Consider the following 12,011-nt stretch of genomic DNA (forward strand, 5'->3'; position numbering starts at 1 on the left):
TTATGGGATTCAGTGTATAAGTAGCTTATTAGTATGTAGTATGATTTGATTTGAAAATATGTATATTCTAGAAGACATACAATCAGAAGAAAACTTCATTTAGTCTTTGGTATAATTCCTAAGGACGGTAACACTTAACAATAACCAACTTTAAAGGAATATTCATTTATGGTAAACACTATGCTAGATAAGTCTTATAAATTTCACACAAAACCCATAAGGTAGATATTATTACAATTTACATTTTACATCTAATCATATTAGAAAGCTAAGGCTTAGAAATCTTAAATATTCACTCATGGTTAAGTAACAGTACCTAGCTCCTAAATCTGTGTTCTTACAACATTATATTATTGGTGATTATAACAAGGTAAGACCTGGCTGTCAAAGTTTATAAAGATAATCGTTGGCCACTAAGAAGATAACTTTTTTGGTTTAAAACTCTGTCTCAATCACTTGAACCCAGGAGGCGGAGGTTGCAGTGAGCCAAGATCATGCCACTGGACTCCATCCTGGCGACAGTGAGACTCCATCTCAAAAAAAAAGAAAAAAGAAAAAAGAAAAAAAACTCTGTCTCAAACTTCAGAATATAAAAGGTAGAACATATTTGTGTTGTTTATTATCAACACTGGAAAACTATGGAAATATTAATTTGTATTAGATTACCACATACTTTATTATACAAAATTACAAAGAATTGCTATAGTTTATCCCCAGGAAAGCATTTCACTGAACTTTTATACCCTTGGGATAAATACGAGAAAAAGGAACAGTAAAATCTTGAAAAGCATTCGAACCCATTTCAACATCACGTGTGATTCTGGCATGCTTCTCCATTTATTTCTCCTTTAGGGTTTTCACAGTATTGATGACATGCCCACGAAAAGGGGGAAAATAGTCATGATTGAAAATATGGATCTGATTTAAATGCTCATGAAAATTCCAATTTCAACACTCAATATTTGGTGGACTTGTGTGTTTGTGGCCAAAAGACATAAATTCTTTAATGTAAAAACTGGTAAAGTTAGGTTTTTTCATTTAAAAGCGTGTTGAGTTGGCCTCTTTGCTGTCCAACTCAAATATCTTTGAAGTTCCAGAGATCTTATAACAATGCTGAAAATTCATACAACTTATCTAAGGCCAGCCTTAGGAATGTGTTTCTAACTATAAGGCTAATGGAACTAGTTGAAGAAAAACCAGATGGCCCAATGATGCTTTGCCCTTAAATAAGACAGAATCCCTTATTTAAAAGAATGGAAAAAAATAGAGTAGGATACTTCATCCTTTTTCCATTTTCCCCCACAGATCTGGGGCAATAACCAAAACGAGTGACATTCTCCTGCAGAATGCTGCTTTTCCGGGATTCCAAAGGGATGCCTAGCAACTTTACAATCGTGTTGAAACCATATCTGCCAGAACATAGTAGGATGTGGAGTAGGGAGGTGTTCAGGATGGAGGAAAGTTGTGCTAGCCTGAAAGTGGTACTCTTTGCCTCTAGTCCCCAGAAACAAAGAGCCATAAGAGTAAGAGCTTGGCTGCTCATTATGGGGATGGGGGAGGGTACCTTTTATCATGTGTCTATCACTTTAGCCCTACAGAGAACCAGGCATGGGTGGCAAGAAAATCCTTGAATCATGCTCACAGATTGTATTTTCTTCTAGAATCATTTCTTATTGTCAGAAAAAAAAAGAAACTCACAATGAGAGGATTCTTTCCTAAAATTTGAATAAAATATAATTTAGTCTATTAAAAATGCAGCTCTCTTTTCAAAACTTTTCTGTCCAGCTAGGAAAGTTCTTCAGCACCGTTTTTGGCACTTACATTTCTTTAAGCAGCATGGAAAGGGTGAAGAGCTCTGAAAGCAACCAAAAAAAAATAAAATTAAAAAAGTCCTTTGTAGAACAACATATTGCACCAACTGCTTCCAATCACTGGTTTCCAATTACTGTCAAACAAGAATTCTGTTGGATTTCTTTAGCTATTTTCCTCTTTATCTTGATTTTGAATTTTTAAAAATGAATAATTTAGAGAGAACTGAAATTGTCATCTATAAATTTTATCATTCCTTCTTTGAATAGCTATGGTAAATGACTTGAAGGCATTCATAATACATGTTCTCACTTTCTGAACAAATTCCTTGAAAACAGTACAAAGAGTTATGTGCCAATTTTCTAGAAGATGAGATTGTGAATTAAATCATTTCTATATGTGGGAAAATTATACAAATCTACCAATACTAATGGCATGTGTCACTTTGAGAATTAAGGTTTGACTCCTATCTTGATGTAAGTCCAAGCTCATAACCTCTACTCTCAAGATTCTTCCACCAACTTAGTTGGGCCCCTCATCCACAAAGTTTTCCCTACCTATATCATTGGTGAATAAATAAAATGCTATTATACTGACTGCTTGACTGCCTGTTTTTAAAAAATGGAATGTAATAGAGTTTGATTGTTTACATTCAGGTCACTTTTCGTAAAAGTTTCACTGTATCTTCTCGGTAAGAGTCCACGCCACTTGGGTTATGAAATGGACAGAAAAGGTCTCTGAGTCTCTAGTAAGTCTCCTTATTTCCTTAAGGGAATACTCTCAAGGGCCTTTGTTAGTGAAAACAAGTAAATTGATGATTAATTTTTATAAGAACTAATGCATCAAACCTCAGAGCCCCTCTTTTCATCACAAATTTCATTTTCACTGCAGAGTTTGATTTGAATTGAGAATAGTTTCTAGATAGAGTTGAAAATCAAAAAATGAAATCTGTGAAAGAAAAATCCAACCTTGCAAGCTACTCTTTCTCATTAGGATGAAGGCTTCTATTCAGGGTTTTGTTGCTATGATGCTTCATCATTTTTCCTCTAAGGAGGGAAATAAGAATTCATTCCTGAGTGCAGAGTATTCTGAGCAACTCCTCCCACTGACTATGTGAGTAACAGGGGAGAGAAAGAATTTAGGGTTATTTCCCATGTTACTAAAAATTTGATAGAATCAAACAATGAAACAAAAAAAAAAATTGAGTTTTTTGTTTTTTCATGTATTCAAGTATCCTACTAAACACTGAAAACTGGGAAGGAAATGTCTGAACAAGGTGTCTTCGTGAAGAGTGCAGCATTTGTTGACATTTTCAAGAAGCACGATGCCCTCAGTGTGAGGAACCACGCCCACAACACAGCCTTTCAAATGTAGCCCTATCTGTACAAGCAGCCTGACTATTTTTGAATCAACTTTATTATTCCTGAAAAACACTCATTTTAGAAAATTATTTTCCACAATTGGGTTTTAAATGTGTCTTCAAGAATATTGGGTTTCAAGAAGCCACTGTTGAGGATTTCTCAGCACAAAAAATGAGTAAGAATAATTTTTTATCCACCTTAACAAATGTTTAAATAATTATCTAGGCTGGGTGCAGTGGCTCATGCCTGCAATCCCAGCACTTCAGGAGGCTGGGGGGTGGCGATGGATGGCCTGAGGTCAGGAGTTGGAAACCAGCCTGGCCCACGTGACAAAAACCTGTCTCTACTAAAAATACAAATAAACAAATAAATAAGCTGGGCAATCCCAGCTACTCAGAAGGCTGAGGCAGGAGAATCACTTGTACATGGCAGGCAGAGGTTGCAGTGAGCCAAGATCATGCCACTATACTCCAACCTGGGCGACAGGGTGAGACTATCTCAAAATAATAAAAATAAATACATAAATAGGTATCAAGTTCAAGGTCATAGGCTTCTGTTGCTAAGAACACAAATTGGGATGTGTTCCCATCTGTTTTCTTCACTCCCTAGGTCATTGTGAGGTGCCTAGGAGAAAAAGTTGAGTCTGTTAAGGACCTTAATGATTTCTGGTGGGTAGCAATTTTTATCATTATCATGTGTTTTTCAGTGATAGGAGTGTAGAGCAAGGAAATTAAGCCAGAAATAGTGACTTCCACTCTAGAAATTTGCTAGTGTAAAAGTGGGAGATAAATGAAGAACTCAAAGGAGTAAACATAGTCATAAAAACATATTATTTAAATTTCTTGGAGAAGCAAAATTTGGACTTGGTTCAGGTTTATAGCAGGGTTCTTCTACCATGGAACTACTGACATTTGAGCTGGATAATTCTTTGTTAGGAGGATCTTCCCCATGCAGATGCTGAAGAGCATCCCTGGCCCCCACCTAACAGAGGACAATAATACCTCCCCATACCAGCTGTGACAACCAAAATGTCTGTAGACATTGCCAAATATTGCCTAAGAGGTAAAGTCACCTCTATTTGAGAACTACTGGCTTACAGAAAGAAATATTTCCTTAAAGAAATAAGTTAGTTCAAGAAATTGACCTTGGGAGAAAGGTCAATGATGGGGCAGGATTGCAAACATGCAGATGGGATCAAAGGCACCTATGTGGGAACTTATTTTGGAAGGAAAAAGGGGCAATTATAGAAGGGAAAGAATGGGAGCAGAGGTGAAGAGATTTTGAGAAAGACAAGAGGCAGGTTGACAAATTGCCTTATTTTAGAAAAGCACAGAGGGGACCCAGGTGGAAATCAGGAGTTGAAATTGGAAAATGTCAATAGCCCATGCTATAAGAGGGAAGTGAACAAAGTGTCAAATGAATCGTGGCTTTATGAGAACACTGAGGATCTATGTACAGAAGAATTCAATCAGAAAGGTCATACGGCTTCCTTCTGGAATACTCAGCCCATCGAAATTATTATGTGACTTCCTCCAGGAGAATTCATCTCCAGAAGTGACAGCTGAAAGAACAGATTTTGGTGTTCACCAAAAGTTGGGAATCAGCAAAGCCCACAAGCTAGAAAATCAAAGGAGAAATTATTTCTGTGATGCTATTAAGAACATTAATTATAATGATTTACAGTAAAAGTAGCAAAGCTCTGGTAGATACTAGAGGATTGGGAAATAAGAGAGGGAAGGGATTTTTGGTTTGTTTGTTTTCCTAAGTCAACAAATCTTTATTAAAACCCACAGTTACTAGGAGGTGGCCATGATGCTGGATGCGCTTTCTTTTTTTTTTTTTGAGAAGGAGTCTTGCTCTGTCACCAGGCTAGAGTGCAGTGGCCTCATCTCAGCTCACTGCAACCTCCCTCCGCCTTCCGCCTTCTGCCTTCCACCTTCCGGGTTCAAGTGATTCTCCTGCCTCAGCCTCCCAAGTAGCTGGAATTACAGGCGTGTGCCACCACACCCAGCTAATTTTTGTATTTTTTAGTGGATACAGGGTTTCACCATGTTGGCCAGGATAGTCTCGATCTTTTGACCTGGTGATCCACCCGCCTTGGCCTCCCAAAGCGCTGGGGTCACAGGCATGAACCACCATGCCCAGTCAGGATGCACTTTCAAAGTTGATCTTCTCCACAATGTTCTTGGGCTTCATGCTTTCTTCTTGGCTACAGATGAAGATCTGCCCTGACTCATCGGTGCTTCAGCCATATTTTCTCATCCATATCTTCAGCTGGCTGGCTGTCAAATCCCTGAGCATCTCAGCCAGCAGCCAGCAGTAAGTGTGCCAGTTGAATGATATCCATGACATGGTAGACAGATTTTCTAACAGCCTTCAAAGCCAGTTATACCTTCCAAAAGGGTCATGTTTTCATCCAGGGTTTGCCAGAAGGCCTGGAAGTGTCCAGTCTCCAGCAGATCCTCCAGGTACAAAATCTGTTGGATCGGCTACTTTTCTTGATGTGCTTGGATGAACATGGGCTTGCACAGGGTGAAGTTGGTGAGGCATGGGTTGGTGAGAGCATTCAGTGAGATCTGGGTGGTGACTGTGGTCTGAAAGAAGGCTAGGTTGAACTAGTACAACTTCAGGACAGTGAATTTGGCTTCTAGATAGGCATTCTCCTTGACCTGCATCTCCACATAGCTCCCCAGGGTGGCCAGGTTCTCAGAATTATAGCTGTGGATATTGTTAAGCAGCTTGCCCACATTCACTCTCACCTGCTAAAACATCACTATGACTATGGTCACCTTCCACAGCCAGGGCTGGAACAGGGAAGTTTTTTAACGAGAGAGAACAGGTTCTGTAAGAGTGACAATAGGAGAGAAGAATGGAAGTAGTGGTTCAAGAGCAGAGTTTCAAACCCAGGCGTCTTCACTTACCAGGTGCAATAAAGAGTCTAGAGAGGTTGTTGGAAAGTGAGGAGGGTGACAAAATTATAGATTTAACATATTGAAAAAGTCATAAACACATACACTAAGATAACCAAAGAAAATATTAAGGAAAGATGTATAGAAAAATACAAATGATGTTAATAAAAATAAGGCTCTTTAAAAAAAAAGCTTTTAAACTTTTACAGTGTTAACTATGTTGACTTTTAAAAGAAAGAACTTTATAATCCATCATCTGTATCCAAAAATACCAAATCAAAATGTTCTATAAAGTGCCCACAAAATAAACTACTCAAACTTTAAATATGCTTAACAATTTTTCTTCAAATTTGGCTTCCTTTTCATTTCTCATTAGGAGCCGAAATCCTGCCAATGTTGAAATGTATAGTTTTACCTATTTTTAGTTAAATTAAAGTTTAAATACATTTTCATGATTTTTTTCTTTATGTTCCCATGTAAAAAGATCTTGGGCAACCTATTCAAGGTTCTCCCAAACAGGTTAGAATTTTGTTCAAATAAGAAAAAGTTAACCTCACTGCCATTCTTTGGTTAATGGAAGAATTAATTTTTTACATATTTTTGATTCCTTTTATCATAAAGAAGGTACAGTGTGAGGAAAATAGCATTTAAATTACTTTTATAAACTGATTTATTTACCTTTAAGTTAAATTACCTTGTCTTTTAACTGCTTCTCATGCAGCATTTTAAGACAAATTCAGGTAAGACATAGCTATATAGTAGAGGAAAGGTCAGACCTCTAAAACTAGGCAGGTAGGAAGGAGCTGGTATGTTATTTTTGTTTTAAGCATTTCCATAAGTGACCACTAAATCAGGATTTCTCACCCTGATAAATAATTTTCAATTTTTACTTTCTATAGTTTATGTTAGAAAAACAAAATCTATTGAATATGCTTTTTTAAGCTACACATTCTCTTCTCCTTATTCTGATTCTTCATTTTACCCTTCTATCAATGTCACACCTTAAGACTTGCCACGTTAATCCAGTCTTTTGGAGTATTTTCTATTTTCTCAGTTTTTATAAATACCAGTCAATCACTAACGAGTTAGAAGTCATTGTGAGTTCATTCAAACTATTGATATAGCCAAAGTACAGAAACCAAAGCAAATCATCTTAACTGACTCACAATGTTTACTAAAGCTAAACAAATGTTTATAATGCAGAAATTTCACTTAAAGGTATATATTCATGATAAATGAGTATCTATGTCCACAAACATCCATGTTCAAAGCTGTTCATATCAGCATTATTCAGCATGTCCAAAAACTGGGAAGAATCTAAATGTTCCTTAATAGGAAAAAAAGATAATGGAATATTGTGCTGAAATAAAAAGAACTAATTACAAACAAATTTAATAATGTGACTAGATACAAGGTAAATGCTTTTAAAAATCAATAGTACTTTCAAATAATAGCAATGAACAATCCAAAAATGAAATTAAGAAAACAATCCCATTTGAAATAACAGCAAAAGGAATAAAACAAAATACCAAGGTATAAATATAGCAAAGGAAATGCAAGGAGTATACAGTGAAAATGATAAAACATTGTTAAAGGAAATGAAATATGACCCAAATAAGTGGAAAGATGGCCCACATTCACAGATCAGAAGACTTAACATTGTTAAGAAGTAAATACTCCCTAAATTGATCTGCAGATTCAATGCAAACCCTATTAAAGTTCTAGCTGCCCTTTTTTGAAAACATTGATAGTTTGATGTTATCATTCGTATGGAAATAAGAGACCCAGACTAGCTAAAACTATCTCAACAAAGAACAAAGTTGAAGAACGTGCATTTCCTGATTTCAAAACCTACTACAAAGCTATAGTAATCAAGACAGCATTGTACTGGCAGAAAAAGAAAAGATATAAAAATCAATGGAATAGAATTGAGAGATCAGAGATAAACCTTCACATTTTACGGTCAATTGATTTTCAATAAGGGTGCCATGATAATTCAATGGGAAAAAAATTATCTTTCCAGTAATCGTTGTCTGTAAATTTTGTTATCTACATGTAAAAGAAAATGTGGACCTCTACTTCACCTCTTACACCAAAGCTAACTCAAAACAGATCATATACATAAATCTAGTACCTAAAACTACAAAACTCCTAGAAGAAAATATCAGAGTAAATCGTTGTGACCTTGGTAAAGATTTAAATGAACATTTCTTCAAAGAAGCTATACAAATAGGCAATAATAAACACATGGAAGAATGCTCAACATCATTAGTCATTAGGGAACTATAAATCGAAATCCAATGAGCTATCATATCACTTCATACCCTTCATACTCCATACCAAATAAGATGGACTATAGCTAGTATGGGCGAGGATTTGGAGAAGCTGAAGCTCTTGTAAATTGCTGCTGTGAATGTACAATGGTGAAATCACTGTAGAAAACAGTTTGACAGTTCCTAAAAATGTTAAATATAGATAGTAACCCATCGGTTGCACTCCTAGGTATACAGCCAACAAAATTAGAACATATTTCCACACAAAAGTTTCTACAAGAATGTGCATAGCAACATAATTTATAATAGCCAAAAAGTAGAAACGACTCAAATGTCCACCAACTGAGGAATGTATAAATAAAACATGATATATTCATAAAATGGAATATTATTCAGCAATAGAAAAGAATGAAATACTGATGCATGCTACAAAAAGGATAAACCTTCAAAGCATTGTGCTAAGTGAAAGAAGCCAGTCGCAAAGGACCACATATTATGATTCAATTTATGTGAAATATCCAGAACAGGCAAGTCCATATAGAGACAGAAAGTAGGTTAGTGGTTACCTGGAGCTAGAGCAGATTTGAAGATCAGAGGGCATATAGGCAGGAATGGGGAACCACTGCTAATTTGACAATTTGAGATTTATGTGGGGATTTAAAAATTATATTTTGGTGATAATTGCACAACTGAATATACTAGAAATTGCTGAACTGTGTACTTTCATGTGTGAATTTTATGGTATCTGAAATAGGTGTCAATAAAGCTGCTTTAAAAGAAAAAGAACCAACTAATGAAACATACAACATCATGATGATATGATAGCTGCCTTAAAGTTGTCTCGGAAGAAAATGCATATGAATATGTTTGATAAGTTGCAAATATTAGTATATTTATTATAACTACATGGAGAATGCAAAATTCACATATTTTTCAAGTGAATATATTTGGGATTTTCTTTTTTTTTTTTCTTTAAGACAGGGTCTCACTCTGCCATCCAGGCTAGAGTGCAGTGGTGTGATCATGGTTCACAGCAGCCTTGAAACTCTGGGCTCAAGCGATCCTCTCACCTCAGCCTGGCAAGTAGCTAGGACCACAGGCACGTACCACCATGCCTGGCTAAATTTTTTAATTTTCATTTTGTAGAGATGAGGACTCCCTATTTTGCCCAGGCTGGTCTTGAACTCCTGGGCTCAAGCAATCCTCCTACCTCGGCCTCCCAAAGTGCTGGGATTACAAGCGTGAGCCACTGTGCCTGGCTTCAAATTTTCCTAATTTAGATATCTAGCATAATAACTCTTACTAAATTATGCTTCGTGCTAATGTAGTTGGACTAGGGGAAGGATGTCGAAGAAATAGTCAAGTGGAACTGGTGGTTATGTTTTTTGTAACAATATTTTTTGCTACATTTCCCAACAAAGATCTCCTCATGAAGATCTGCAGGAGAACTTTCTGTATTTTTATATCACTAAATCTCTGGCGATTTTTTTAATTTACGGAAACTGATTATGTTTTCATCTTTAAGATGCCTGTAAAAAACACAGAGAAAAATGTGTCATCTTGGCAAGGAATAGGGCTTCAGGACATGCATGTTGTACACTGTGGTCACTCAGCTTTATTCTATTTTCTTACTCATATTCTCACTCTACTTCAGTTCTCAGACTGACTTTGACTTGTTTTGACACATTACATATCTTGAAAATCTGTTTTAAATCATCTTTAGAAAGAGATGCTATAATGAACAAACAATAGCAATAACAAAGCAACATAGTTAAATTATTATCCAATTTACCACTCATATCTACTACAGAAGTCAAGAACACAGACAGCAATACCATAACAAGAAATACCCATATGTATAAACACAGGGACCCTGTTGCATGGGAATCACTGAACAAGCTTTTGTGGTGCCCTTTATGCTCATTTTAATACCAGAAGTCTACTGACTAGAATAGAATCCTCAGAGGGACAGGGATTTGAGTCTATTTTGTTTACTTCTCCAATTCCAGCAGCAGGAACAGTGCCTACCTTATGGTAAGTACTTAATTAAGATTTGTTGAATTAATTAGAACTGCATGTAAAATGTAGCTTTTACTTCCTCGGGGCCATGGCTACAATTAGACCAAAATTCTTTCAAACTACCATGAAAATGTAAGGTATACATACATGGTATATAACAGGCAGAATTAAGTGAAAAGTACCTCACTGATATTGAGCAAACCAGTTAATATTTTGGTTTTCCTACTGGAATTGTTTTAAAAAGAGATAATAAAATTGTCTAGTCCAAAATGGAATTTTTCCATCTAAAACACTATTACTCTCAATTCTACAAATAAGATGCTCAATTATTTTTCCTTATATAAGTATAACGTGTTATGATAAGAAAACATATAACTTAATTTTTTATAACATGTCATTTCTTTAAATCAGCCAGTGATCTTGATATTTCAATTTCTCATGAAATATCCATTTGGTATTTCATGAAAAAGATGGAAAGGAGGCTTTTAAAAAAGACATACAAGGTTGGGAAAACAGAGGAAGAGAGAATAGCAAAAAACATACTGTAAGCTAGAAAGTGGGCAGATGAGCAAATATCAATTCAGCAGGCCTGAATCCTGAGTCAGCAACAGCAAACACTGAAAACCAAACCTGTTCCATGCCACAGAACTCTCAAAGGACTCAGAGACGAGCAGCACAGGCGTTTTTGGAAGAGGGTGAAGGAATAGGGACTTAAAAGAAAAATGATTGGCTAAAAGCACTGTAAGAAGCAGTTCTTTTCTCAAAACCTCTTCACTATCCCATGCTACTATGTAAAAGCTCTTCCTTCACCCTAGCAAAAGACTGTCAGTTTATTTTCTAGAGAGGGCAAATGGAAGGACTTTGTACAGGGAAGTACAGGCACAGTTGAGAATGTAATTTTTGAACCAAAATTGGGCATGGACTGAACATATGCTTACTGGATGCTGAAATTCCCAATCTTCAGGACACTGGCAGCCAGACCTTTACCCTGCAGGCAGACGACTGGAAAACACTTCTCAGAGGAATCTCACCGGCCCATGAGTAAACATAAAATACTGACATTGGGTTGAACTACACACAACCTAGCTGACTATCCTAAACTGAAACTAAATGTCAACTGGCCCCGCTCTCATACCAAGAGTTTATAGTTAGCTTTTAGCGTATAAGCAAGCAATTGATTTTTGTATATTTTATAGTCTGTGACCTTCCTAAGTTAGCTTAACAATTGTGAATAGTGTTTGTAGATTTGTTAGAATATTCTACATAATCAATCATGTCATCTGTGACTAGATGTTAGAATATTCCACATAATTAATCATGTCATCTACGACCAGACTTTATTTTCTTTCTTGCCTAATTGCAAAGTCTAGGTTCTTCAAAGCTACATTTAACATAAGTGTCAGTATCCTTGTTTTGTTCCTGACCTTGAAGAATACGTATTGTATCTTTCAACATTAAATATGATGTTAGCTATACATTTTTCATATATGGCCTTTCCAGATTAAGGAAATTCCTTTTGTTTCTAATTTGATGAAATGTTTTATCATAAATGGATATTGAATTTTTTCAAACTCTTTTTACATCTATTGAAATGATAATTGTTTCTCCTTTGTTAATATGGTGAATTAGTTGATTGATTC

General features: G+C 36.0%; 1 pseudogene; it reads right to left on the reverse strand.

The window, feature by feature from the left end:
• Window positions 1-4,966: 4,966 nt before the first annotated feature.
• On the reverse strand, window positions 4,967-6,803 carry LOC104657506 (annotated as a pseudogene).
• Window positions 6,804-12,011: the final 5,208 nt, after the last annotated feature.

The sequence above is a fragment of the Rhinopithecus roxellana genome, chromosome 1, assembly GCF_007565055.1.
Source record: "Rhinopithecus roxellana isolate Shanxi Qingling chromosome 1, ASM756505v1, whole genome shotgun sequence".
NCBI lineage: Eukaryota > Metazoa > Chordata > Mammalia > Primates > Cercopithecidae > Rhinopithecus > Rhinopithecus roxellana.